The sequence below is a fragment of the Macrotis lagotis genome, chromosome 2 (genome assembly GCF_037893015.1).
Source record: "Macrotis lagotis isolate mMagLag1 chromosome 2, bilby.v1.9.chrom.fasta, whole genome shotgun sequence".
In the NCBI taxonomy this organism is placed as follows: Eukaryota; Metazoa; Chordata; class Mammalia; order Peramelemorphia; family Peramelidae; genus Macrotis; species Macrotis lagotis.
The window spans coordinates 34277686-34304422 of record NC_133659.1 but is presented as its reverse complement, the minus strand read 5'-3'; the positions used below and the strand labels follow the sequence as shown (position 1 = coordinate 34304422).

Below are 26737 nucleotides of genomic sequence, written 5' to 3'. Positions count from 1 at the left end.
TCCCTATATACATATATATACCAAAATATACTATATATTTATATATGTATATATGAGTATATGAATAAAATGCCCATGAATGAATAAGCAAACAGTAATAGATGAATGTAATGGAATTTTACTGAACTGCAAGTAATGACTGTGAAGAATACAGAGAAGCATGGAGAGATCTACATAAAGGGATACAGAATGAAATAAGCAGAGCCAAGAATACAATATACATAGTAATGGTAAGGATAATTTTAAACCAAAGAAATCAAAAATAAATATGACAAAATTATATGGATCAAGTTGGACTTAAATGAGGAAATATAAGAAGACAACCCCCCACCGCAATCTACTCCTTATGAACACCACAGTTTTTACACATTGCACAGGTTTTTGAATTTTTTCAATGTATTGCTTGGTTGTGTTGATTTCCTCTCTAAAATGTACTATTGTATGGAATGAACTTCTAGGGTAGGGAGAGGGAGGGATAGTTGGGGTAACTATGATGATATAAAAAACAGAAGATATCAATAAAAAAAATTTTTTTAAATAAAATAAATGAATGAGAAGAATAAGGAAGAAATTACCTTTCAAATATATGGACAGGGGATGATTTCATAATTAAACAAGTGTTAAAGAAGATCATACAAAATAAAAATGTACTATTTTGATTATATAAAAATTAGAAGGGAAGCACTGAAAGTTGCTCCTGAGACACTGAAATAACACAATACTCACTATCTCAAGAAAGCACCAGCAGAACCAGCCTCTGGGTCATTCCTTCTAAAAAAGTTTGAAATAAGAAGTCAACAAATACAAGCTTACAGTCAAGGATAATTTATCCAATAAAACTTAGTATAATGCTTCAAGGGGGGGGGGAAGAAAACTTAAATAAAATAAGGGACTTCCAAGCATTTCCTGATGAAAAGACCAGAACTGTAGAGAAACTTTGAAGTGCAAACACAAAGTCAAAAGAAACTTTTGAAGCAATTATATATGTGTTTACTTTGAACCCTATTATCATTAAGTATCATGAAGTCTAACTAGACAGCAGACCCAAGAGTGGTTCTGTTATATTCTGATATTCTTTAAGTAAGAATGAAAAAAAAGGAAAATGAAATATACTGTGGGAGTGAAGAAAGAGGAAGGTTAGGGAAAACTTTCTCACATAATTAGCAAAAACAAGGAAAAGTCTATGCAAACATGGAGGAAAGGGTTGGAGGATTGAGGGACACATGAACCTCTCATCTGAGTTGGTCAAAGGAGGGAAGAACACACGCACATACACACACACACACACACACACACACACACACACACACACACTCATACAGTCATACTCAAAGAGTTCGCTAAAAAAATATATTTCACTCAAGTCAAATAGGAGGGAAAAGGAAGAAAAAAGAAGGGAGAATAAGTGGGAGAGTAGACTAAAGAAGGGATTAATCCTAAGCAAAACAAAATTCCAAGTATGTACAAAAATATCTTAAAACTGTCTGTTTTTAATGCCAAAGAATTGGAAACTGAAGGGGTACCCATCAATTGGGGTATGGGTTATGGTATAGGAACATATAAATATTAAGTTATGCCATATAATATCAGTATGTATATGTATATACATATATATCTTATATAATGGAATGTGGAATACCAATATTCCATTCCATGATGGGAAAATGGAAGGAATGGTATTAGAGAAATCTGGGAAGAATTATATGAACTGATGCAGAGTCAAGTGAACAGAACCAGAACAATTTATACAGTAACAACAACATGGTAAAGACAAGCAATTTTTGAAAGACCATTGTAATAGGTTAATTGATTCCAGAGGATTCATGATGAAATATGCTGTCTTCAGTCAGATAGAGAAGTTCAGAATTCTGCATATTTATATGTGGGTAAGATATATGTATATCTTATATATAACAAACTATATATAGTCAATGCAGAATTTATTTTGTTTGACTGTACAAATGTGAGGCAAGAATCTTTTTTTCCTCAGTAGGAACAGAGGGAAAGAAGATGAGAAAAATAAAATTTAATTTAAAAAAAGAACTAATTCAAATATATAAGACTAAAAGCCATACTCCAATTGATAAATGTCAAAAGGGATAACACAGTTTTGAAAAGACAAAATCCAGTCTATCCACAATCAAATGGGGAAAAAAATGTTCTAAATTACTAATATTTAGGGGAAAAAAAACATGGCTATTGTCTCGAAAGAGAGAAAAATTATCTCCTCAATGTGGGTTTTAGTACTGACCTTGGCCAGTGTTATGATTGGTGCAGCCTGCTGGACTGCTACTGTTCTCCTGATGCCCTTCGATTATCTCCTCTCAAAATATTCCTAAATTTTGGGGAGTTTTATTATGTAGTCCTAGGCTGGATGGAGGAGCTTATAGAGCTCTTTCTCTTTGGTTTTCTTTATAACTGTCTATTCTGGTATATTTTTAAAGATCTACTGGAGTATTTGTGAGAGATCTAGATTCACTGAGGGCAGCAAGGTGGCCCAGTGGATAGAGCTCTGGGCCTGGACTCAAGGAAGACTTAACTTCATATCTGACCTCTTGGATTGTCATTAGTCCTGAAGGAAATGTAGAGGGTGTTTGGCTTCCATAAGAAAGTAAGGGGAGATTGTTAGCTTACATTACAAAGACTGGGGTCTGTGTTGGTGCCTATGGGCAGGTATGGGAGTGTAAGACAAAAGAATTGACCCTGAACTGATCAAGATTTGAGATTAGATCAGGCTTGCTCTATCTGGTTTGAAATTGACTTAGGGTCCTTGTCCTTTACAAGTGCTCAAGAAAGTTCCGGCAGATTGTTGTTCACCCCCTTGTACTCATTAGTATAACATACAGGGGTAATTGTATTAATTAGACTGTAACCCTGGCCAATGATTGGAACAAAGGGGAGGAAAAAGCCTTTCAAACTACCTATAAGACTTGGTATTGTCATAATTTGGGGCTTTCTTTCATTAGGAGAGAGGGTCCTTCTTTGCAAATAAGAGTTAATAAAAACCATTTTAATTACTCTGGATTAAGTATTTATAATTGAGAGCCATTGATAACAGTCCTCTTTGAGAAAGAAAGGGGAACAACAGACATTTACTGTGTGACCCTGGGCAAGTCATTTAAACCTGTTTGCTTCAGTTTTCTCATATCGGTAAAATGAAGAAGGAAACAGCAAATTACTTTAGGATCTCTGCCAAGAAAATCCCAAGTGGGGTTACCAAGAGTCAGACAACTGAAAAAAACTCAACAACAACATCCTATTGGTGGCACCTTAAAGTTCCTTCTTGGCCATGGGCAAGTACCCCCAAGGGTGCAATTGCCATCAACTTTAATAAATTTCTCTTATCTATTTGATAAGATGTTCTCAATTATCCTATGTTAAGTCCAAGATTCATGAACTTGGGCAAACTGACTTCCTCAATTGCTGTTATCAGGTCAGCAAATTGCAATCTTAGTGCCCCAAGAGAAGGAGTGAGGGAGTACTGCCCTTCTCTCCTCCCTCTAACCTTCCAGAGCTGGCTGACTGGTTTCTGTTAGCCAAATCACTCCTGGGAGTCCCCTCCTCCAAGCTGCTTCCTCTTCAGAACACCTAGCTCTTTCTGCCTCCTAAAGATGTCTTTTTCTTCACTTTCTCCTTTATCTAAGCTTCTTCCTGACCAGGGTTTATAGCTCCTCTCTTCCTACTTAGATCTGTTTTTTCCCCCCTCATAGAAGCTTCATATTTAGATTCTCTTGGGAACATTCCATTCTTCTCCCACTTGCCTCGAAACAACCTGAACACAGGTGGACTATTGCTCAGAGACCCTTCAGCTTCTCCTCTTGGAGAGAGATAAGCGTTTATGATGGAACAAAGAAAGTGTCTACTCATTGATGGTAGAAATACAAATGGTTGAGTAGCATGCACTCTCCATAATAACTGAGATTAAAAAAATTAACTGTAGACATTTACACCTCAACTCAGAGCACCCAACATTTAAATTTTATAGCCAGATATTCCCTCTTAAAAATTTGACCCCACCTCCTACCTTGCTATACTTAGTCTCAACAACTCCCATACCCCATTCCTTTCAGCCTTCTCTGACCTTCCTCATTGGTTTCAACAATTTACTTCACCCATCCACATTTACCTTTTAATTGTTCTATTTACATGTTCCTGATCATCTTACTGAGTAATTTCTTTGGCACAACTAACAGTCAAAGGTCTTTTGACTGTCTACTGTTTGTTAGTAATTATTTAGTCATCTTTGTGTCTCATTCTTTGTGACCCTGTTTTGGGGTATTCTTGGGGAAGATACTGGAGTGGTTTGCCACTTTCTTCCCCAGCTCAATTTATAAAGGAGGAAAGTGAGGCAAACAGGGTTGAGTGACTTGTCCAGGGTTACACAACTAGTAAGCTTCTGAGGCTGCATTTGAACTCAGGTCTTTTCTATGAAAACAGACATATTCATCTCAGGGTTACTTCCACTTTTCTGACACTAGATTTGAACTCAGTAATGAGTCATCCTGATTTCAGGTCAGACCCAAAGCGCCATCTAGCGGCCTCTTGGAAGCACATATCCTTTTGGAAAAACTACAGATAAATATCATTAATGAACACTGACTCGAAAGTTTCAAAGAGAATCTTGTCAAACTATAGTTCATCCAGGAAATCATTCATTCATTCATTATGGCCATCTGGGATTCATTCCAGAATTGTAAAAATGGTTCAACATTAGAAAGACAATCATCATAATGAATCATATTAAAAACTAAAACACTAGAAACCTGGGGTCCTAGTGGCCAGCCCCTAACAAATGGGGAACACGATGGGATGGCGCTCAAAAGGTGATGGCAACAGTAGAGAGAGAGAGATGCCCATGGTTTGTCTTCCTTTGGGAAGCCAGCCCACTTCTGGAAGTGCCATCCCACAAACCTTGTCCTTTATTTTTTTCTTTACTGCTTATCCTCTCATAGAGGCTGCTATTGCTATTGTTGCTGCTGCTTCTAATCATTGTTTCTCTTAGTTTCTGATAATCACAGCTAACTAAAACTTGTTTTGTCCCTAAAAAAGAGAGACGCCACCAAAGGGGGGCATTTGAAGGAGCTTGCCTGGTTGGAGGGCCAGACCACCTGTGCTACATTCATCTTCTTGTCTTGTAAAATGAGAAGTCACATTTTCCTTTGTATTCATCTCCTTAATCCAACAAGGGCTGTCTTCTTACAGGAATCTCTCAAGGCCACTCCTCTGTGTTTTGACCTGACTCAACATTGAAAGAAATGTCTTTTCCTCCCATGACATGGTTTGTGCTGTATGGCCTCCGAGGTCTACATCTATGCTCCTATGATATCTATTTCAAATATTAAAACAATATTTCAATTTGTTTATAAATTAATTTTGTTTAAAACATCTCTGAGGTACCACCTCACACCTCTCAGACTGGCCAATCTGACCAGAAAGGACAATGATCAATGTTGGAAGGAATATGAGAAATCTGGGACACTAATACATTGTTGGTGGAGCTGTGAACTCATCCAACATTTCTGGAGAGCATTTTAGAATTATTCCCAAACAAAAATGTACATACCCTTTGATCCAGCAATACCACTACTGGGTCTATACCCTGAAGAATTGATGGAAAAGGGTAAAAACATCAACTGTCCAAAAATGTTCATAGCAGCTCTCTTTGTGATGGCAAAGAAATGGAAACTGAGGGAATGCCCATCAATTGGGTAATGGCTTAACAAACTGTGGTATATGTATGTGATAGAACACTATTGTTCTATTAGAAACCAGGAGGGATGGGAATTCAGAGAAGCCTGGAAGGATTTGCGTGAACTGATGCTGAGCAAGATGAGCAGAACCAGAAAAACATTGTAAACCCTAACAGCAACATGGGAGTGATGATCAACCTTAATGGACTTGCTCATACCAACAGGGCAACAATCAGGCACAATTTTGAGCTATCTGCAATGGAGAATACCATCTGTATCTTGAGAAACAATTGTGGAATTTGAACAAAGATCAAAGACTTTCTATGTACTTTTAATTTAATTTTTTTAAAAAAAACTTGTCTTATTATGCAATTCTGCTGTATCTCATACTACGTGTTTCTTTCCTAAGGATATGATTTCTCTCTCATCACATTCAACTTAGATAAATGTATACTATGGAAATGATGTAAAGACTAACAAACTGGGGCAGCTAGGTGGCACAGTGGATAAAGCACCGGCCCTGGAGTCAGGAGTACCTGGGTTCAAATCCCGTCTCAGACACTTAATAATGACCTAGCTGTGTGGCCTTGGGCAAGACACTTAACCCCATTTGCCTTGCAAAAACCTAAAAAAAAAAAAAGACTAACAAATTGCCTTCTGTGGGGGATGGGGAGGGAGGAAAGATTGGGGCAAAAATTGTAAAACTGAAAATAAATAAAACCTTTCTAAAATTTAAAAAATATCAACTAATTTGTAGATTTTCCCATCAGTTACCTACCACAAGGATAGTCCGGAAAAGCAGTAAACATTAGACTTATCACTGTACTGAGGTAACTAATGTGTAAAATGTACTGCAAACCTTGAATGCTAAATAATGCTATCATTATCATTATTATTGCTTATTATTATTATTATCATTATTATTATTTGCCAACCGAAGAATTCCAGTGCCTTCCCTCTATTTATCCTGTATATGGTGTGTTTTGTATATATTTTCTTGCATGTTGTTGACCCCCCCATTAAACTGTAAGCTCCAAACTAACTCCAGATGGCCAAAGACAACTTCAGTTTACAATAGAAACTCCACTGAAAAATCTTAAGTAGGTTACTAAGTGGATAGAGCACCTGCCCTGGAGTCAAGAGGACCTGAGTTCAAATGCAGCCTCAGACACAATACTTACTTATCTGACCTTGGGCAAGTCACTTAACCCCATTGCCTTGCAAAATTAAAAGACAAAAACAAAAACAAAAAAGGAAGGACAAAAAATCGTAAGATAAAGGATGTTGGTGTGAGTTTCCCTGAGCTACTTTCTTTGTGATCTTCCTATTACTTCTAGAAGCACAAATCAAATCTGTTTAATATTTAAAGAACTTCATCACCTGGCCCCTTCCAATCTTTCCAGTCACCCTCCTTTACCCAATCTGTAATCTAGTAATACTGGCCTATGTCCTCCAATAAGATGCTCCAGCTCTAATCTCAATGCTTTTAAATTGTCTGTCCCTTTGCCTTTTAGCTTCCTGGAATTCCTTCAGGACTTAATTCAAATTCTAGTGTCACAGGAAGTCTTGGGCACTCCTTGGAAATTCCTTCAGAGTTTATTTTCCATCTATTCTGTATATATCTGGTATGTATGTAGCTAGATTTAATTACCACCTTTATGTGATGATTTTCAAATCTAACCATCCTTCCTCAGTCACTCTGCTGACCTCCAACCTCACATCTCCATCTGCCTTTCAGACATCTCCAAAATCAATGTCCCGTAGACATCCTAAACTCAGTATGTCCCAAACAGAACTCATTATCTTTCCCCCTAGGCTCTCCCTCAACTCCAACATGCTGGGTTAATGTGGAGGGCTCATAACCTGGGAGTCATCTTGGACCGAAGCATGCTTCATCCAAGCTGTGGCCGAGGCCTGTCAATTTCATCCATGCAACACCTCTTGTCAGTTTCTCCCCTGGCATCCTTTGTCATTTTCATTGATGCCCATCTCTTGTTGGTTTCTCCCTGGGCATCCTTTGTCAGTTTCATTGATGCTTGTCTCTTGTCAGTTTCTCCCTGGGCAGCCTTTGTCAGTTTCATTGATGCCCACTCTTGTCAGCTTCATTGATGCCCGTCTCTTGTCGGTTTCTCCCCGGGCATCCTTTGTCAGTTTCATTGATACCCATCTCTTGTCAGTTTCTCCCCGGGCATCCTTCAGCCTTTGTCAGTTTCATTGATGCCCACTCTTGTCAGCTTCATTGATGCCCGTCTCTTGTCGGTTTCTCCCCGGGCATCCTTTGTCAGTTTCATTGATGCCCATCTCTTGTTGGTTTCTCCCTGGGCATCCTTTGTCAGTTTCATTGATGTCCACTCTTGTCAGCTTCATTGATGCCCGTCTCTTGTTGGTTTCTCCCTGGGCAGCCTTTGTCAGTTTCATTGATGCCCACTCTTGTCAGCTTCATTGATGCCCGTCTCTTGTCGGTTTCTCCCCGGGCATCCTTTGTCAGTTTCATTGATACCCATCTCTTGTCAGTTTCTCCCCCGGGCATCCTTTGTCAGTTTCATTGATGCCTGTCTCTTGTCAGTTTCTCCCTGGGCAGCCTTTGTCAGTTTCATTGATGCCCACTCTTGTCAGCTTCATTGATGCCCGTCTCTTGTTGGTTTCTCCCTGGGCAGCCTTTGTCAGTTTCATTGATGCCCACTCTTGTCAGCTTCATTGATGCCCGTCTCTTGTCGGTTTCTCCCCGGGCATCCTTTGTCAGTTTCATTGATGCCTGTCTCTTGTCAGTTTCTCCCTGGGCATCCTTTGTCAGTTTCATTGATACCCACTCTTGTCAGCTTCATTGATGCCCATCTCTTGTCGGTTTCTCCCCGGGCATCCTTTGTCAGTTTCATTGATGCCCATCTCTTGTCAGTTTCTCCCCGGGCATCCTTTGTCAGTTTCATTGATGCCTGTCTCTTGTCAGTTTCTCCCTGGGCATCCTTTGTCAGTTTCATTGATACCCACTCTTGTCAGCTTCATTGATGCCCATCTCTTGTCAGTTTCTCCCCGGGCATCCTTTGTCAGTTTCATTGATGCCCATCTCTTGTCGGTTTCTCCCTGGGCATCCTTTGTCAGTTTCATTGATACCTGCTCTTGTCAGCTTCATTGATGCCCGTCTCTTGTCAGTTTCTCCCCGGGCATTCTTTGTCAGTTTCATTGATGCCTGTCTCTTGTCAGTTTCTCCCCGGGCATCCTTTGTCAGTTTCATTGATGCCCACTCTTGTCAGTTTCATTGATGCCCATCTCTTGTCAGTTTCTCCCCGTGCATCCTTTGTCAGTTTCATTGATGCCCGTCTCTTGTCAGTTTCTCCCCGGGCATCCTTTGTCAGTTTCATTGATGCCCATCTCTTGTCAGTTTCTCCCCGGGCATCCTTTGTCAGTTTCACTGATGCCCACTCTTGTCAACTTCATTGATGCCCGTCTCTTGTCAGTTTCTCCCCAGGCATCCTTTGTCAGTTTCATTGATGCCCGTCTTTTGTCGGTTTCTCCCCGGGCATCCTTTTGTCAGTTTCATTGATGCCCGTCTCTTGTTGGTTTCTCCCTGGGCATCCTTTGTCAGTTTCATTGATACCCGCTCTTGTCAGCTTCATTGATGCCCGTCTCTTGTCAGTTTCTCCCCGGGCATCCTTTGTCAGTTTCATTGATGCCCACTCTTGTCAGTTTCATTGATGCCCATCTCTTGTCAGTTTCTCCCCCGTGCATCCTTTGTCAGTTTCATTGATACCCGCTCTTGTCAGCTTCATTGATGCCCACTCTTGTCAGCTTCATTGATGCCCATCTCTTGACCATTTCTCCCCAGGCATCCTTTGTCAGTTTCATTGATGCCCACTCTTGTCAGTTTCATTGATGCCCATCTCTTGTCAGTTTCTCCACCATGCATCCTTTGTCAGTTTCATTGATGCCCATCTCTTGTTCATCTCTTCTCGGGACCCCCCCCCCCCAGGATCCCGCCTCTCCAGCTTCTCTCCAGGGCCGCTTCTTTTTCCTCTGGATTATCATAATAGCCTGCTGGAGAGTTGGCCTGTCTCAAGTCTCTCCCCATTTCGGTTCATCCTCCATTCAGGCACAAAGGGATTTTACTAAAACACAGGTCCAACCACATCCCTCCCTTCTCAATGAACTCCAGTGGCTCCCTATCACTGCCAGGATAAATACAAAAGGGTCTTCATAAAAGGGTCTTAAAAGTCCTTCATAACCTAATCTCCCTTCTGCCTTTCCAGTCTTCTTATACCTTACTCTCTGACACCCTTTGATCTAGTGATCCTGACCTCCTGGCTTTTCCATAAAATTAGATAGATAGATTCTCTATCTCTCTGTTCCTGGCATTTTCTCTAGCAATCATCCTAGACTGGAAAACTCTCCCTCCTTCACTGGCTCCTGAGCTCCCCAGCTCCTTTAAACTAAAATCCCATCTTCTACAGGAAGCCTTTCCCAATCCCTCTCAATTTTGGTTTGCTTTCCCTTTGTTATTTCTTTTCTATTTATGCTATATGTAACTTGCTTTGTGTATATTTGCTTCCATGCTTTCTCCTTCAATAGACTGTAAGCTCCTTTGATGGCAGAGACTGCAGCTTGGTATGGCCAGAACCCTGACCTGGAGTCAGGAGGATCTTAGTTCAAATGTGACCTCAGACAGTTACTAGCTGTGTGACCCTGGGCAAATCCCTTAACCCTGTTTGCCTCAATTTTCTCATCTATAAAATGATCCAGAGAAGGAAATGGCAAACCTCTCCAGTAACTTTGCCAAGAAAATTCCAAATGGGTCACAAAGAGATAGATAGGATGGGGCGGCTAGGTGGCTCAGTGGATAGAGCACCTGCCCTGTAGTCAGGAGTACCCTAGTTTAAATCCAGCCTCAGACACTTGATAATTACCTAGCTGTGTGGCCTTGGGCAAGTCACTTAATCCCATTGCCTAGCAAAAAAACAAACAAAAAACCCCCAAAGATAGGACTGAAAACACAATATCTTTACTCTCTCCCCACCTCTTGCCTAAGCTGCCTCTCTGCTTCATCACAAACCTTGGCCTAGTCCTCTCCATAATAGCTAATAAAAAGTAATAATTACTAGCATTTATATAACATGCTATAAGGTATGTAGAGCACTTAAGAAATATTATGTCATTTTGTCCTTATCACAAGAAACTTGGGAGGTAGAAGTTGTAATTATCCTCTTTTTACAGTTGAGGAAACTGAGGCAGACAGCAGTTAAGCAACCTGCTAGGAAAGGATCTGAATCCAAATTTGAACTCATGGATTTCTGACTCAAGGCCCAGCTTTCTCTCCACTGTGGCAGACTCTCTGGCTGACATCTTTGAAGAGCTGTTTTTAGGTTTCAGTTTAGGTTTTTTTTTGTTTTCCTATACTTCACAGGCATGATCAAACAGTATCACTTCCATTTTTATGGAATTGAAAGGAGGAGTGTACATGAGACCATGAATCTATATGAGATATAGTTGGCATTTAAAAAAATAGATTAAGTTCAATAGGTGGGTTTCAAAGCTGCCCTCCTCAATTTAATTCTTTTCTCTTCAGTGCATTCAAAAAAATGTTCCAATAATACTTTTCCTGCTTCTCTTTTTTTGCCTTCCCTTCTAAGCACCCCCTCCCAAATAAAAACAACAATACCCCACAAAACATCCTCCAAATAAATGAGCAGAACCCATGGGTCATGTCTAAGAATGGATCTTTCAGTCCACCCTGGGGTCTCCTGCCTCCCTGACCAGAGGTGGATAACCTGCTTCATCATCATTTCAGGAGAGAGCTTAACTTAGATATCTCATTTCTTCTCTGACAGCACAGCCTACTTCAGGACTCCTCTGATTTCACCACCATATCCAGGACCCTTATTATTGGGATAAGCTCCACCTGATTTCTCCCCTTTCTCTGCCTCTTTGATTGGTGGCTGGATCCAAACTTCCACTTTAGTTCCCACATCACCCTTCTTCTGTCTCTACACAACTCTGGAATTTCTCTGACTTACTCACCTTAAACCATAAATCCTTCTGCCCTTTACAACTTCCTTTCGTGTATTGTTTTGATTGATCATTTATTTCAGTTGTGTCCAACTCTTCATGATTCCATTTGGGGTTTTCCTGGCAAAGATATTTAGAATGGTGTGTCATTTCCTTCTCTAGCTTATTTAACAAGTGAGGAAACTGAGGCAAGCAGGGATAAGTAAATTGCCCAGGATCAGCCTGCCAGCTATTACAGGTCTGAGTCTGGATTTGAACTCAAGTCTTCCTGAGTCCAAGTCTGAAGCTCTGTGCCCTCTGGTGCTGCCTAAGTGCGCCTATGTGTTCTCTTCTCCCATTAGATTATAAGCTAATTTAGAGACTTTCTTTGTTGTACTTGTAGCCTAGGACATTATATGTTTACAAGAGTTTACATGTAACAAATACTTATTGACTACTGGTCAAAGTGATGAAGTTCTGGGTTCTTCCTCTGCATAGAGAGGTCTGATCAAGGGACAACTGTTCATTGTATTCATCAGAATTCTTAAGTTTTGCAAAATTGTGTTTCTTCACAACATTGTCTTTTTGTATAAATTGTTCTCTTGGTTCTGCTCACTTCACTCTGTCAGTTCATAGGAGTCTTCCTGGGTTTCTCTGAATCCATCCCTTTCATGGTTTCGGCACAATGATATTTCATTCCATCCAATCAGTTAGTCAGTCAACAAGCAGTTATCAAACCTTTGAAGATGACAGGTTCTCTGTTTAGAACTAGAGATACAAAGAATAGGGCATAACAAAGAGCAGCTTCAACCTTCAAGGACCATACACCCTAATAGAGGAGGCAACATAGAAATTGATAGATAAATAAACATAAATTATATATAACTAATGGAGACATTAATGAGGAGAGAGAGAGAGACAGAGAGAGGGAGAGGGAGAGAAGGTATCCAGAGTGAGTGGAAGGCCATCTGAGAAGGGGAGGTGTTAGCACATTAGCAGCTGGGTTATATAGTCCATCATTTGTTCAACGTGACTTCCAATTCTTTTCTATATCAAAAAGTGCTAAAATAAATATTTTTGAACATGTGGATCCTGTATGTCTTGAATCTCTTTGGAGCATAGACCTTGTAGCCTGGCTCAAAGGCTATGTACAGTTTGGAGAACAAATTCCCTCTTGAATCTGTGGTTCAATTTCTTCCCTGTCACTCAAGGTCTCATTCCTTGAAGCAGTTTCCTACCTGGAATGCTGCTATTCCCTCTTTAATGTGTGTAATTTTTGTTCTCTGCTGGATGTGTATTGACTTTACCTTGAACTAATCAATTCTCAGTACTGATTAGTTCTAACCCCAACATTGACCAGCTAGATTACATCAATAGGGGCAGGGTTGGGTGGGTGGAACCAAATCCACACCCTCACACACATCTATTCACCAATTTACAGGTGATTGTGAATAGTATTCTCTCATAATGAAGAAAAAAACAGCAAAGGATACCTTCTTGGGAAAATATTAAACTAAGCAGTCATCCTGAGAATATTTAGGACTAAAATGGAAGCAAGTAATAAACAATGAAAGATGGAAAAGATTATTTGCAGAGTGTGTTAGACCCAGAGGGGACTTTAGAACTTGGAATGTTAGAGCCATAAGTTACTTTAGAAAAATCAGGCAGTGGTACCCCATACTGAGAAGCAACTAGGTGATACAGTGGGTAGAGCACTGACCCTGGAGTGATGAGAATTTGAATTCAAATCTGGTCTTAAGACACTTATTAGCTATGTTAACTCTGGGCAAGTCATTTAACCCTGATTTGCTGAAAGAAAGGAAAAGGAAAGAAAGAGAGAGAGAGAGGGAGAGGAAGGAAGGAAGGAAGGAAGGAAGGAAGGAAGGAAGGAAGGAAGGAAGGAAGGAAGGAAGGAAAGAAGGAAGGAAGGAAGGAAGGAAGGAAGGAAGGAAGGAAGGAAGGAAGGAAGGAAGGAAGGAAGGGGAATGAAGGGCATTGTTGGCCTTCACAGGGTGTGGAGGGAGGCCCCTTTGAAATCCATTACAAAAGGAAAATGGCCCCAGCTAGTCACAAAACTAGGTGAGTTCTCCTAATCCCATTCCAAAAATGACAAACCCAAGATTAGAAGAAACTAGTCCTTAACTAGTCAAGAGTAACCTAGTCTGGCCCTTCTCCTTTGCACGTGCTCATGGAGATCTACTGTTCTTGCTCATTAGCACAATGAGCAGGGTGGGGAAATGTATAGGAACCAATGTATCCATTAGATTTGTGACCCCAGCCTATGGTTGGCATGAGGGGGGCAGGAACAAACTGCATAAAAGAACTTGTATGCTGGAGTTTACCCCGCCTCTCTCTCCCATCTTGAGAGAGGTGTGCCAGTTTGTTAAGATATTTTAATAAAAACCATTTTATTTTAATCACTCTGGACTAAGTATTCTCGAGCCATTTATAACAATTTGGGGGGTTCATATGAGATATTAATGTAAATCTCTTTTCCTGGTATTTTCCAGCAAGAACACAAGAAAATAATGTATGCAAATGGCTTGATTTCAAGCCCACTTTCTTGGTATTGTTTGCTGGGGAAATATCTCAGAGATTCCTAGGAAGATTGGCCCCAGTTTGGAACCAAGAGTGATTAAAATGTCTGGGAGTAGAACTGAGGTATAAGGGTGATTTCCAGGGTGGCATCATTGGCCATCCACCCTGGACTGGCTGAAAAGTCCTCCTTGTGGGGGAGAGCTATCCTGAAGGAGGGGCCAGAGGATAATAGGTGCCCTGAAGGAGGGGGGATTTGGGTTCCCTCTCCAGAAATTTCCCCAAAATCTTAAAGGGGGAAGGCTGCCTCCAGACTTGGGGGGCAAGGGAGCCACGTGGCTGCTAGCTGGTAGATTGGATCCAGTGCTGTGTGAGTAAATTTGAATGTTCCCATGGGAGTGTGTGTGTTTGTTCTATGTTCTGTCTTGTGTAAGTGTCTGTTTTAGGAGTCAGGAGTACCTGAGTTCAAATCCGGCCTCACACATTAATTACCTAGCTGTGTGGGCTTGGGCAAGCTTGCAAAAACTAAAAAAATCATTTTGGTTAAAGATGTTTGAGTCATTGTTATAATAAGAGCAAAGGTTAAGATTGTTTTAAGTCAGATGCTGGGTCTTCATTCTTAGAACAAAGATGACTGCTGAATGTCTGTGTTACAAGCTTGAGTCAATGTGATCATTATCACTGGGAATGTGCTCATGTAATAAAACACTAATGGAAGTTTATTGTGTTCAAAGTGAAGTGTGTGTGTCAATATGGCAATAAGGCAAAATGTAAATTGTAATAAGCTCCAGAATCTCATTGTTTTGTGATGGAAGCATGTGTTTTGATCTGAGTAAGTTGTTAAGTAAGGCAAGGTCTCAATTAGTCACCAGAGCTGGAGAGGACTTTTTGGAACAGATTCAGAAGATGCTGAAGGACTTTGGATGCCTCCAAGGGAGAAGAGAAGAGAAAAGGAGAGGAGAGACACTGGGCCAGTTCATCTCCAGCATCTCTCACCTATGTGTACATTGTTTATCTGTAACTTCCCTTTGACCCTGTAAGTGTGACACACCTACTTATGCCCTTCTCCTTATGGAAAGGGGGAAGGCAGGGTGAAAATGTTCTCCCTTGAGAGAGAAAGAGGGAGATTATTGGGTGACATGATTATATCCTACATGAATCTGTATATCCTATCTAGGGAGAGTCCTATCTCTGATTTAGAGGACAAGGTATTAGTAAAGGTGGGAGGAGAGTCTAACTGGCAGAAGTCAATGTCCAGGGACAGCTAGGTGAAGTAGTGGATAAAGCACTGGCCTTGGAGTCAGGAGTACCTGGGTTCAAATCCTGTCTCAGACACTTAATAATTACCTAGCTGTGTGGCCTTAGGCAAGCCACTTAACCCCATTTGCCTTGCAAAAACCTAAAAAACAAAACAAAACAAAAAAAGAAGTCAATGCCCAATCTTTTGGTGTGGCTGTTGGACTTGCCATAGTTCACAGCAGTTTGAGAATTGGCCTTGGGTGACTACTCCTGGGTCCCTGGTCAGAGGTGCACTGTGGCACAGGATTCAGATCCAGAGGAGAGAAACACCAGTGGCATGTGACTGAATCAGTTCAGGGTGACTATTGTTAATAACTGACTGGCCAGGATATTTGCCTGGGGAGTAGAAAATGTCTGGACATGTTCAGAAGCAGGGTGCATATATTCTGGACCGTACAACTTAGAGATAGGAAAGACACTGGACCAGTCTGGACTCAGACTCATGTGAGATTTATGTTAGTACCTGGATCCCTTGTAAATATTCACAAACTGAAGGACTTGTTAAGGGAAACTGCGATTGTAAGTTAGTATGGACTTGCAAGGAAAATGCTGAAATGGCTATTTGCAAGAAAAAAATATTTTAAGGAACTTCACTAGGTATATTAGCTATTGTTAGGGTTGATCCAATGGCACAAAATATCAGAAATTTAGTTTGGATTTTGCAGCCAGGAAGACCTTTCTAAAGACATTGGTATAAAAACTTGCAGTGGAAGGAGGTTCAGCAGCTTTGGAAATGTACCTATTATCATGATGATTATGGCCTATTTAAGAGGGCCCCTTGGAAGTAAGGAGGAACAGCATTATCCATTTGTTGGAAACTATTCCTGGAAGACCAACTAGCACTAAGAGGGACATATTGGATTTGTAGGATTACTGCCTACACCCAGGTGTCCAAAGAGCTGGTCAGGGAGTCTTAACAAACTGGCACACCTCTCCCATGATGGGAGAGAGGGGCAGGGAAACCCCTGCAAACAAGCTCTTTTATGCAGTTAGAAAGGCTTTGTTCCTGCCCCCTCATGCCAGTCAGAGGCTGGGGTCACAAATCCAATTGATATTTGGTTCCTATGCATTTCCCCACCCTGCTCCTTATACTAAAGAGCAAGAACAGAGAGCTTTCCTTGAGCACATGCAAAGGAGAAGGGCCAGACTCTAGGTTACTCTTGCCCAGTTAAGGACTAGTTCCTCAAGCCATTTATAACAGAAGGAAGGAAGGAGGTAGGGAGGAAAGAAGGGAATGAGGGAGGAAGGAAGGAAGGAAAGAAAGACAGACAACAGACCATATTAGACCTGGAAAGAGAGACAGACTTAATGGTGCCTTGGGGCAGAGGCATTTCTAGGAGCACTGGACTCCCTTGACGTCAGCAGGAGCCCTGCCTCTATTGTTGCCTATGGGCAGGTACTAGAGTTAAGACAAAAAATTTAGCATCAATCTGATCAAACCAGATTAAGCCACACCTAGTTCTGAGATTGAGTTAAAGTCTGAATCCTTTTCCTGTGACCATGCTCAAGGAAGTAGAGGTTCTTGCTTAATGAGCAGGGTGGAAAAATTTATAGGGAGGAATGTATCAATTAGATTGTGACTCCAGCCAATGACTGGCACAAAGAGGGAAGAACAAAGCCTTTCAAAGTGCATATAACACCTCACAGTTCCGGATTTCAGGGCTCCTCTTTCCTTGGGAGAGGTGTGCTGTTTATTAAACTGTCAATAAAAAAAACCCCAACATTTAATCACTGGACTAAATATTCACAAGCCATTTATAACACAACTCAGCCTATGGTAAAATCCTCCTAAGCCCACTTTTTTTTTTGTTTTTTTTTTTAGGTTTTTGCAAGGCAATAGGGTTAAGTGGCTCGCCCAAGGCCACACAGCTAGGTAATTATTAAGTGTCTGAGGTTGGATTTGAACTCAGGTACTCCTGACTCCAGGGCCGGTGCTTTATCCACTGTGCCACCTAGCTGCCCCCTAAGCCCACTCTTTATTCTCACTGTGACCACCTATCTCTCAATAACTTGCCAGGCCATCTCTCCTGTTCTGGGCACTCTTCCCTTTCTAATCAACATTTTCTATAAATCATTGACATCTACTCTTGATTCCTGTCAATGGGACTAAACCAACCTCAAATCTGTGGGTGGCCAGAGCCGAAGAGAGTAGATTAGAGACAGGAAAGTCAGGAATCAATTGTATTTAATCATTTTAAACCATTTAATCAATTAATTTAATCAATTTAATTTAATTAATAAGAAAATTAATTTCGAAGTGAGGGAAATGACTTGCAAGTTAAGGAGGGGATCCAGATACATATTCTGGAGCCTTGTCCCTAGTGGGGGGAACCTGGGGCAATGTGGGGAGATCTCAACACATACCAATGGCACTGCAATGAGCTATAGCCTGATAATGAGGAGTAACAGCAACAATGAGACAAGTTGGATTCACAGAAGTGACTGGAACTTGAATATTTGTCTGGTCCTGTCAGGTGCTTGACTAAACTCAGGGAATAACTGTGGGATTTTTCCAGAATGTGAGATCATCCAAAGGGTAAGTGCAAAGGACTGTTGTGGTAAACTCAAGGGTACAGCTCGCTAGCTGGGCCTTAAGTTTGGAAAACAAGGTTTCTCCTAATATCTTAACTCTCCCTTGTCCCTTTTCCCAATTGATGAGCATTCACACTCTCTTCTGTCTTCAGTCCAGGGCTATCCCTGAAGACTATCCCAAAACTGGGACCTATTACTGAGCCAATTTAGGGTCTTCCCCTCCCAGATTGATTTTTTTTTTGACTAGGTAAGGGAGGTCATTCTTTCTTGTTTCTTTTTTTATCTAGTCTTAGTTACTGCATGGACATTGCCTCAGTCAAACTGAGACCTGTTAAAGACTTTAACTTAAAAAGGCTAAGGTTTCCCACCTCATCTAGGGCCCATCTCCAGTCATCCTAATCTTTTTTTTTTTTTTTTTTTTTTTTTTAGGTTTTTGCAAGGCAAATAGGGTTAAGGGGCTTGCCCAAGGCCACACAGCTAGGGAATTATTAAGTGTCTGAGACCAGATTTAAACCCAGGTACTCCTGACTCCAGGGCCTGTGCTTTATCCACTGCCCCACCTAGCCACCCCCCCACCCCAGTCATCTTAATCTATATATGGTCACTGGACCCAGAAGGCTCTGGAAAAGAGAATGAAGCTAATGACTTTGTGCAGGCCTCTCACATTTAAATCCAATTTATTTCTAAGTCATGGCATCACCTCCCTGATGGTCCTGGTCCTCTTAAAGAATAAGGAACAAACAATAATTGCAGTCACCAGTGGGGCAATCCCAAATGTTCTTTCTTTTTTGCAAGGCAATGGGGTTAAGTGGCTTGCCCAAGGCCACAGAACTAGGTAATTATTAAGTGTCTGAGGCCAGATCTGAACTCAGATACTCTTGACTCCAGGGCTGGTGCTCTGTTCTTGATGCTTCTACTCCTCCTGCAGACTATTCAAAAATGCATTCTGGTTGTAAGCTAGGCAGTCTAGCTAAGGATGTTCAAAAGTATTACTGAAACTCTTTTTGAGGTGGCAAAGAATGAGAATCTGAGGGGATTCCTATCCTTTGGAGAATGGTTAAACATGTTAGGCTATATAAATGAGATAGATACTATTGTGCTGTCAAAAATGATGGGAAGACTTTATGAACTGATACAAAATGAAGTGAGAAGAACCGGAGAACATTTTATACAATGATAAATATGGAATAAACAAACAATTTTAAAAGACCTAGAAACTAGGAACTCTGATCAGCATAAAGAAACCAGCCACAATTAGGGACTAATGATAAAACTTCCTACCCACCTACATCAGACAGAGATGTGAATGACTTGGGTGGGCAGAATCATGCACATACACATACACATAGATCAGGGAATATGGCCAATGAAGAAATTTCTTTTCCTTGACTGTACATGAGGAGAACAATGAGAGAGAAGACTGATTTTTGTTGATTTTATATATACATCTTTTATAGATATGAATACATTCACACACATACACACATATATAATTTTTTTTGTAAGGCAGTGGGGTTAAGTGGCTTGCCCAAGGCCACAAGGCTAGATAATTATTAAGTGTCTGAGGTCAGATTTGAACTCAGGCACTCCTGACTCCAGGGCCGGTGCTCTATCCACGGCACCACCTAGCCGCCCCACACATATATAATTTAAAAACCAGAAATAGCTATAAGTCCTCCAACAATTTGATAAGTTCTCTATTTTTTCCCTTTTATTTCTGTTAAGACTGTATCATCTCTGAGAAACATTAATGTCTCCTGCTGTTCTTGTTTCACTCTTTTGTCTTTGTGCAATTCAGTAAATATTGCTCCACCCCCATATTTTAAGAGAGTGCTTATCTTTGTTTTTCAGATGGGTATCTTGTGAACCATAGAGTGTGGGGTTTGTTTTCTTACACTTTCACTTTATCAGATTGTTTAGTCAAGTCCTGGCTGAAGTTTTGACAATCAGGCTCTTGTTTTCCTTCATCTGTTTTGTTAGTGCTTAAAATTTTTCATTTTTTTAAATGTTTTTGTTCTCTGAAGTCAATATTTTATTGCTGCAAATTGTTTTTGTTTATGGTCTGGAAAGGTATGACAAGGAATGAAATTGTCTTGCAGAAGGCTTTCTATGACTGGTTCCGAGGGGCCAGGCCTGTGATGAAAAGGAACCTTTTAATTGGTTGAATGGCTGGAACTGAGGGAGAAAATCAAAGGTGACTCTGACCTTGGAAACCTGACTGACTGGAAGGAAATTAAGAAAGACAATGACCAGTGAGGGCCATCAAGATGAGGAATGGGCTTGGGTCAATAATGTCCCTTGAGGATTGGTTCCAGGAACCTGTAGAAGATTTAGGGAGAGCCTGAATGCTGTCTGCAAGTATCTGAGGGCTGTCACTGGAAGCAGAGATCAGCTGCATTCTATTTGTCGCCTTGGATCAGAACCAGCAGCAGTGGGGGTGGGATGGGGATGGGGAGGGTCAGGAAAAGCTTCCCAGGGGAGAGCTCTCCAGGGAGGGAGTGGGTTGTGTGGGAACCCCTTTACCACATATTCCAGCTTGTCCAGCAGAGGCCAGGCACCTGCTTTTGCCAGACGTTGCAGGTATGGGGGGGGGGCAGGACTTCATGTCACACTCTGAAGGGCTGAAGCGCCTTCCCTCTGCACTGCCATCCCTAGTGGACACTTCTCTGTGTAGTCTGGTAGCCTAGAAGACTGCACCTAGCAGTCATTCTCACCCAGGTGAGTTGGCCTAGGGCAGCTCAAGGATTATTGCAGCCACTGACCCAGTGGAGCTGACTGTCCAGCTCTGGAGAGCTCTGGGCTCCCCAGACTCACTTTCCCTCTGACTCTACCTCCTTAAATTGTGTCCACACTGTCCACTGGGCCCTGACAAGTCCTGAAGTCTCAACAAAGAGGCCCCCTGCCCAGACAGACTGAAGGCAAGACAATCCACTGCTGACCCTCACTTGAGCCTGACCCTTTACTTGGTCCAGCTCCAACTGTTCTTCTCCCAGCAAGAAGCCTTGAGGGGCCCAGAAAAGACCGCAACATTTCCATGGGACTGATTGGGTAAGAATGTTAACTGAGAGCACTTTTCTAGAGCTTAAAGCATACAAAGTACTTTACATTTATTTTCTCACTCTGTCCTCCTATCAGCCCTGCGGTTAGGGCCTTATGATTCCCATTCTACAGATGAGGAAACTGAGGCAGAGAGGGGTCAAGTGTCTTGCCCATCGTGCTAGGATGTATCTGGAACTCAAGTCTTCCTGACTCTAGGTCTAGTGCTCTATTCACTTCAACACCTGGTGGAATAGGCAGACAGAATGGTCTTGGGACTTTATCTTTTAATCTTCACCCCATCCTGAATGATCTCTATGCTAATAGACTCTATATTTGACTAAACGTGTTCAGGACTGAGGTGAACACAGGAATATATGTGTGTGTGTATGAGAGACACAGAGACACAGAAACAGAATAGGGAGAGATAGGCAGCCAGAGAGGGAAGAAGAGGGGGAGAGAGACAGATAGAAAGAGAGAGACAAAGAAACAAGAGAGTAGAGAGAGAGGCAAATAAAAAGGGAAGAAGGGGGGGGGGGAGTGTGCTCCATTCATAGGGGTGAAGAGTTCTCTGTTTGCCTCTATCATTTTGAGTTCTTTGCCTAGCCAGGAACGTCTTGTTCTCTATAAGCAAACAATTGCCAACGCCCCATAATTGTCTCCTTGAAGACCTCTGGGAGTCATAATCTTTGGAAAGGCTGTCACTGGCCTAGTGTGGGAGGCCTCCACCTCACCCTTCACCCCCACCCCTAACCCAAACTTGCAACCCTAGAGTTGTGGTTTTGACAGGCAATACTTCCCAGAACCAATCTACCTTGGTACTACCTGCTCATCTCTCTCCCATCCCATTTCCAAGTTTAGTTTCCTGATGTGTCCACAGTCTTCCTTCTTTGGAATATAAATTCTTGCAAGCCTGGAAGCTAGTATTTATTCCCAGCTCTTTGCACAGGTCATTTTAAAGGCTTAGTAATGTCTTTTCGTTTATTCATTCTGGGTGTCCCCGGACAAGATGTTAAACCCCCAAGCTTCAGGTCTCTCGCCTATAAAATGGCCATCATTTTACCAATAATACCTGCCTCATCTACTTTGTTAGGACATTCCATTTCCATTGTAGTGTGGCCATTCTTCTATTTCCATTGTTGACATCACTGTATAATACTGCTTTTCTCTGCAACTCTTGAAAAATCTGTCCATGCTTTTCTTTTTATCACATTTGTCTGTAGTTTCTTAGCTCACAGCAAGATTCCATTATGTTTGTGTACAGTAATTGGCTTAACCACCCTTCCCAAGTAATAGGCACTTTTGTTTTCAGCTCTTTCCTCTCTCAAAAAGCACTGCTTTGATTATTGTGATATACATGGGTCTGTGTGTGTGTGTGTGTGTGTGTGTGCGCGCGCGTGTGTATGTATGTGTAGAGGCAATGGATCAAATGATTTACCTAAGGTCACACAGCTAGTAAGTACCAAATGACCAAATGTCCCAGGTTGGATTTGAACTCCTGACTCCAGGGCAGGTACTCTATCCTCTGTAGCACCTAGCTGCCCCAGGTCTTCCTTTTTTTTTTTTTAAATCAATGATCTCTTTGAGATATAAATCTCTGGGTCAAAGATTGTGGACATTTTTAGCTTCCTTCTTTGCATGACTCCAAACAGCTTTCAAAAATGACTGGAAAAATATGGCTCCAACAACTACTTCAGTGATACTTTCAATTCATCAATCAATATTTATTATTATTATTGTACTAGCATTGGGGACACCAAAAAAAAGACAAGAAAACCTAGTTCTTGGTCTCAAGGAGCTTACAATCAAATTTTAAAATGAGATATAAAAGTCAGAATCATGGTTAACTGAAACCTGCTCCCAGGAAATGTTCCTTCCTAAAGCGCATAAATGATATTTATTCCCAGTTGCAATCACTTCTCTCAGACTGGGGCTTCTCAGTAATCCTCTCCTCCCACTGGGAACTCTCCAGCTAAATGAAGAATCCTTGAATATAGTGAGTCTAGAGATTCAAAAGGTACACATAGTCTCCTATGTTTCCAAGTAAGCCAATTCAGCTCCACCCAACCCCTAGAAGACAAAACCCTATAGAAGCCTCTCTCCCAATCTATTCTATGAGGAAAAGGAATGAATCTTTCACTGAAACTATCAATGGAGTCTGATCATAGATGCCTGTCTTTTCTTCATGTTCCTGCACTTTTTTCCTATGGTTTTTCCAGGAAAAAGTTTGGGCATTCAACTTGGATTTTGGGTTTTGAGGGTTATAGGTGCTGTTTTCTTTCCATGATGCCATTTCTTGAGTATGTTATTTTACTGGTTTCACCTACCTCACCACATCTATTCATGTTTACCTCTCTTTCCTACTCATCCTCTTCATTTCCTACTGCACAATAATGTTCAATTCTTGTGCCTCAACTTGTTGGGCTAAAACTCAACAAGCTGTCCAAAATTGCTGGGCAACTACTTTGTTTCTAATGTCACCCATGGCCCTGAAACCTTTCTTCAGCTCTGGGCTTATACAGACCAGAATCAATTCTGAGGGTTCAGGGTTTTCTCTATGTCTCTAGCGTTTTATACCCCCAATCCCAAAGTTCTGAGGAATCTCTCTTAAAACAAAAAGTGGATATGGTTCACCTAGCCCTTGGTCATTGAATGGCTATTGCCTGGGACAGATCGAGAGCTAGGAAAGATGTTAATTTGGAAACACCAGAGTCATTCATTGCATCCTGGGCTATGGCCAGTCATCTTGATTGTCTTGCCACTGGACTTCACTGACTGAAGGAGAGAGTGAAAGCTAAGGACTTTGCCTAGCTCTCACTCACCTAAATCCAATCAATGAGCAAGTCAAGATATCACCCTTATGATTGGTCCTCTTCTAGAACTAAGGATGAACAAGTCTTTCCAAAAAGTAGCTCCATCTAGAAAAATATAATGTATAAAATCAATTTAGATATAGGACAGCTATTTATTTTCTCCAGTTTCTCTACTTAAAGCATAACACTTAACAGCACTGTTCAGCAGCCTGTGTTCAGAGAGAGAAAAATATAAAAATTGAAAAAGCACCTAACCCCTATGTTCAAAGCCCATTTGAAGAAATGTTCACTTAATGCTCCAAGACTGGGAGAAGAAAAGTCCTGGTCTTCTTGATTATAAACTTCATGTCCAGAAGACATGCTATTCTAGGTTCTTTTCAGGGAGTGCTCCCTAAAGGCAAAGAAAGTCTCTGGGAAGAATTGGACATGGAGAGGCCCTTGTGCCTCAACCATGTTGCTGTCCCAGCTCGCTATAGTAGAGATTTGCAAAGGAAGTGAGACAGAGAGGGAATAGACCAATAATAATGATGATGATGATGATGATGATGATAGCCATTGGTCAATTTGCTCAGTCAAATCATAATAAGCTATCCTTATCCTATCTCCAATCTTGCCCTGCCAAACTTCAGCCTTGGATCCCTCCCCCGATCTGCTGAATTCACTCCTACATAACTGTGGCTGAATAAAATTGGAGAAAAATCATACAAATGTCCTGATTGTGTCTACTACAATTTCATGTTACATAATTTACATTAAACCATGTAGTCTCTTCTCACAAGATAAAGGGCCCACCTAGGGGCAATTCTATTTTAGAGCTGACTTGCTAACAGGGAGGACACCTGGGTGCTGTATTGAAAATGACAGAAACCTGAGGGAGAAGGGCTCCTTCTTTTCTGGAGTTTAGACTAAAGATGAGTGTATTCTGGCATGTATGATAGGTTTTGGAAAAGTAGATTTCAACCAGGTGAGAGGAAGGTTAAATAGAATATTTACTAGAATTCTATAGGAGAAGTCAGTCCAGAAGGCTTAAGAAGGAAAGCCTGAAGCTCAAAGGGAAATGGTTCCATTGAGAAAGAAATAGGGGATTTGTCTGATGAGATCAATGTGGTTGCACAGTCAAGGCAGATTTTTAAAAGCAATGTACAGAAGATGTAAGTCAGACAAGGTAACAGGGTGAAGACAGAAGCTTGGCACTGCTGTTTAAGAACAGTCAAGAGGGGTTAAACCTCACATGAGGCTGGCAAGGGCAATAATGGATAACCAAAGCATCTTTTTTTCCTTTAAAAGACACTAGAGATAGGAATGTGAGGACAGGAGGGTTTAGGACCAAGGCTTAGGATGAAAGGAAGGGTTGATGGTAAAGTACCAAGATAGATGGGGAAGAATATTTCCATTCTTAACTGCTAATTTGTTGAGGAGAAGAAAAATGACTAGGAAGATATTGATGCTCATGCTGAGTAGGAGAAACTAATTGGCACCTTGCTGTGTTTGATAAGATCAAGCCACCTGACCCTGATATGATTTTCAAACTAAGACCTTTCATGGTCACTTCCAAATGGACATCTCTCTATAGTTCCATGACCAATCATGCCTTGCCAATCCTACCTATGGAAAACTCCCATTATCCAGGGCCAGAAAAAAGTCACCCAACAATAGGAATTGGATCCCCTGTGCTTTATATCAAATCTCACCAGCTTTCTGTACCTCCCTAATTGATTCACTACCACATTCTCCCAGATGGCTGATCCAAAATTTTTTCTCTCCTCCAGTATCCCATGCCACCATCTCCTATTCAGTTGAGGATCTCACCTCCTACTTAGCCAGAAAAAGCTTGACCATTCACTGAGTTCTTTCTGTCTCTCAAATCCTTTCATGTCATTTCCCACCCTCTCCTCCTTTCTCTAAACTTTAGGGATGTTGTATCTTAATAAGGAAGCCCTAGGTTAAAAAGGCCAGGTTCTCTGCATTCAGGGCCAAGGCCAGTCTTCCTTATCCATAAGTGGCCACTGGACCCAGAAGATTCCAAAGAAGGTGATGCTGGTGACTTTGCATATCACTCTCCCTCACTGAAATTCAAATCACTTGCATGTCCATGGCCTCACATCCAGATGCCACAGTATTCTTTGAGAACAAAAGACAAATAACAATCTTTAGCATTCATATGAGATTTGAAAAGCACTTTATAACTATTATCTCATTTAAGCCTCAGAGTAACCCCAGTTTACAGATGAAGAAACTGAGGTAGCCATAGGTCAAATAACTTTCCCAATGTCACCCAGCTAGGAGGGTCAGATAGAGGCTGGATTTTATCTTAGGTCTTCTGAACTGCAAGTCCACTGCGCCCTGTGCCACCTAGCTGCCTAGGAGAAGCCCTCCATGGATAATTTTGATTTCATCCTGCCTTCCTCCTTTGGAAGACTGCCTCCCCCATTCATTTGTCTCTCTATACTCTTCAATCTTATTCCAGCTACTAGCTCCTTCCCTGTTTGCCACAAAATATTCAGGTCTCCCCCATGCTTTAAAAAAAATACTAGCTCATGTCATTTCCACCACAATTCTTTATGTTTCCCTCCTTTCTCTTGCCAAACTCCTAAACAAATCTGTATCCAAAGTGCCTAGGGAAAATTCCCAGCTTCCTAGACTAGGGGACCCCACTTATGGAGCTAGACTAACCCTCTGGTCCCCTCAATGGGAGATGTGATGAGATGACGTAGCATTTCTTGTTTGCTCTCTATGATGGGGAGTAGCTAAGTAAGGTCTTAGAAGTTAGGAAAACCCAAGTCAGAAACCCTTTCCCATAACAGATTGCTTGCTGTGTGACTTCAGTCAAATCACTTCACTGGTCTAAATTAATTT

General features: G+C 41.3%; 1 long non-coding RNA gene across 2 annotated transcripts in view; it reads right to left on the bottom strand.

Moving 5' to 3' along the window:
* LOC141512579 (uncharacterized) overlaps positions 1-26737 on the bottom strand; it is a 54420-nt gene that overhangs the window by 18301 nt on the left and 9382 nt on the right. Inside the window, exon 2 of one of the 2 annotated variants that reach the window (XR_012475531.1) lies at positions 11700-11807. The exons of the other annotated variant lie outside the window; for it this stretch is intronic. This is a non-coding gene — a long non-coding RNA (uncharacterized LOC141512579). The remainder of the gene's footprint in view (positions 1-11699; positions 11808-26737) is intronic. 2 annotated transcript variants of the gene reach the window in all.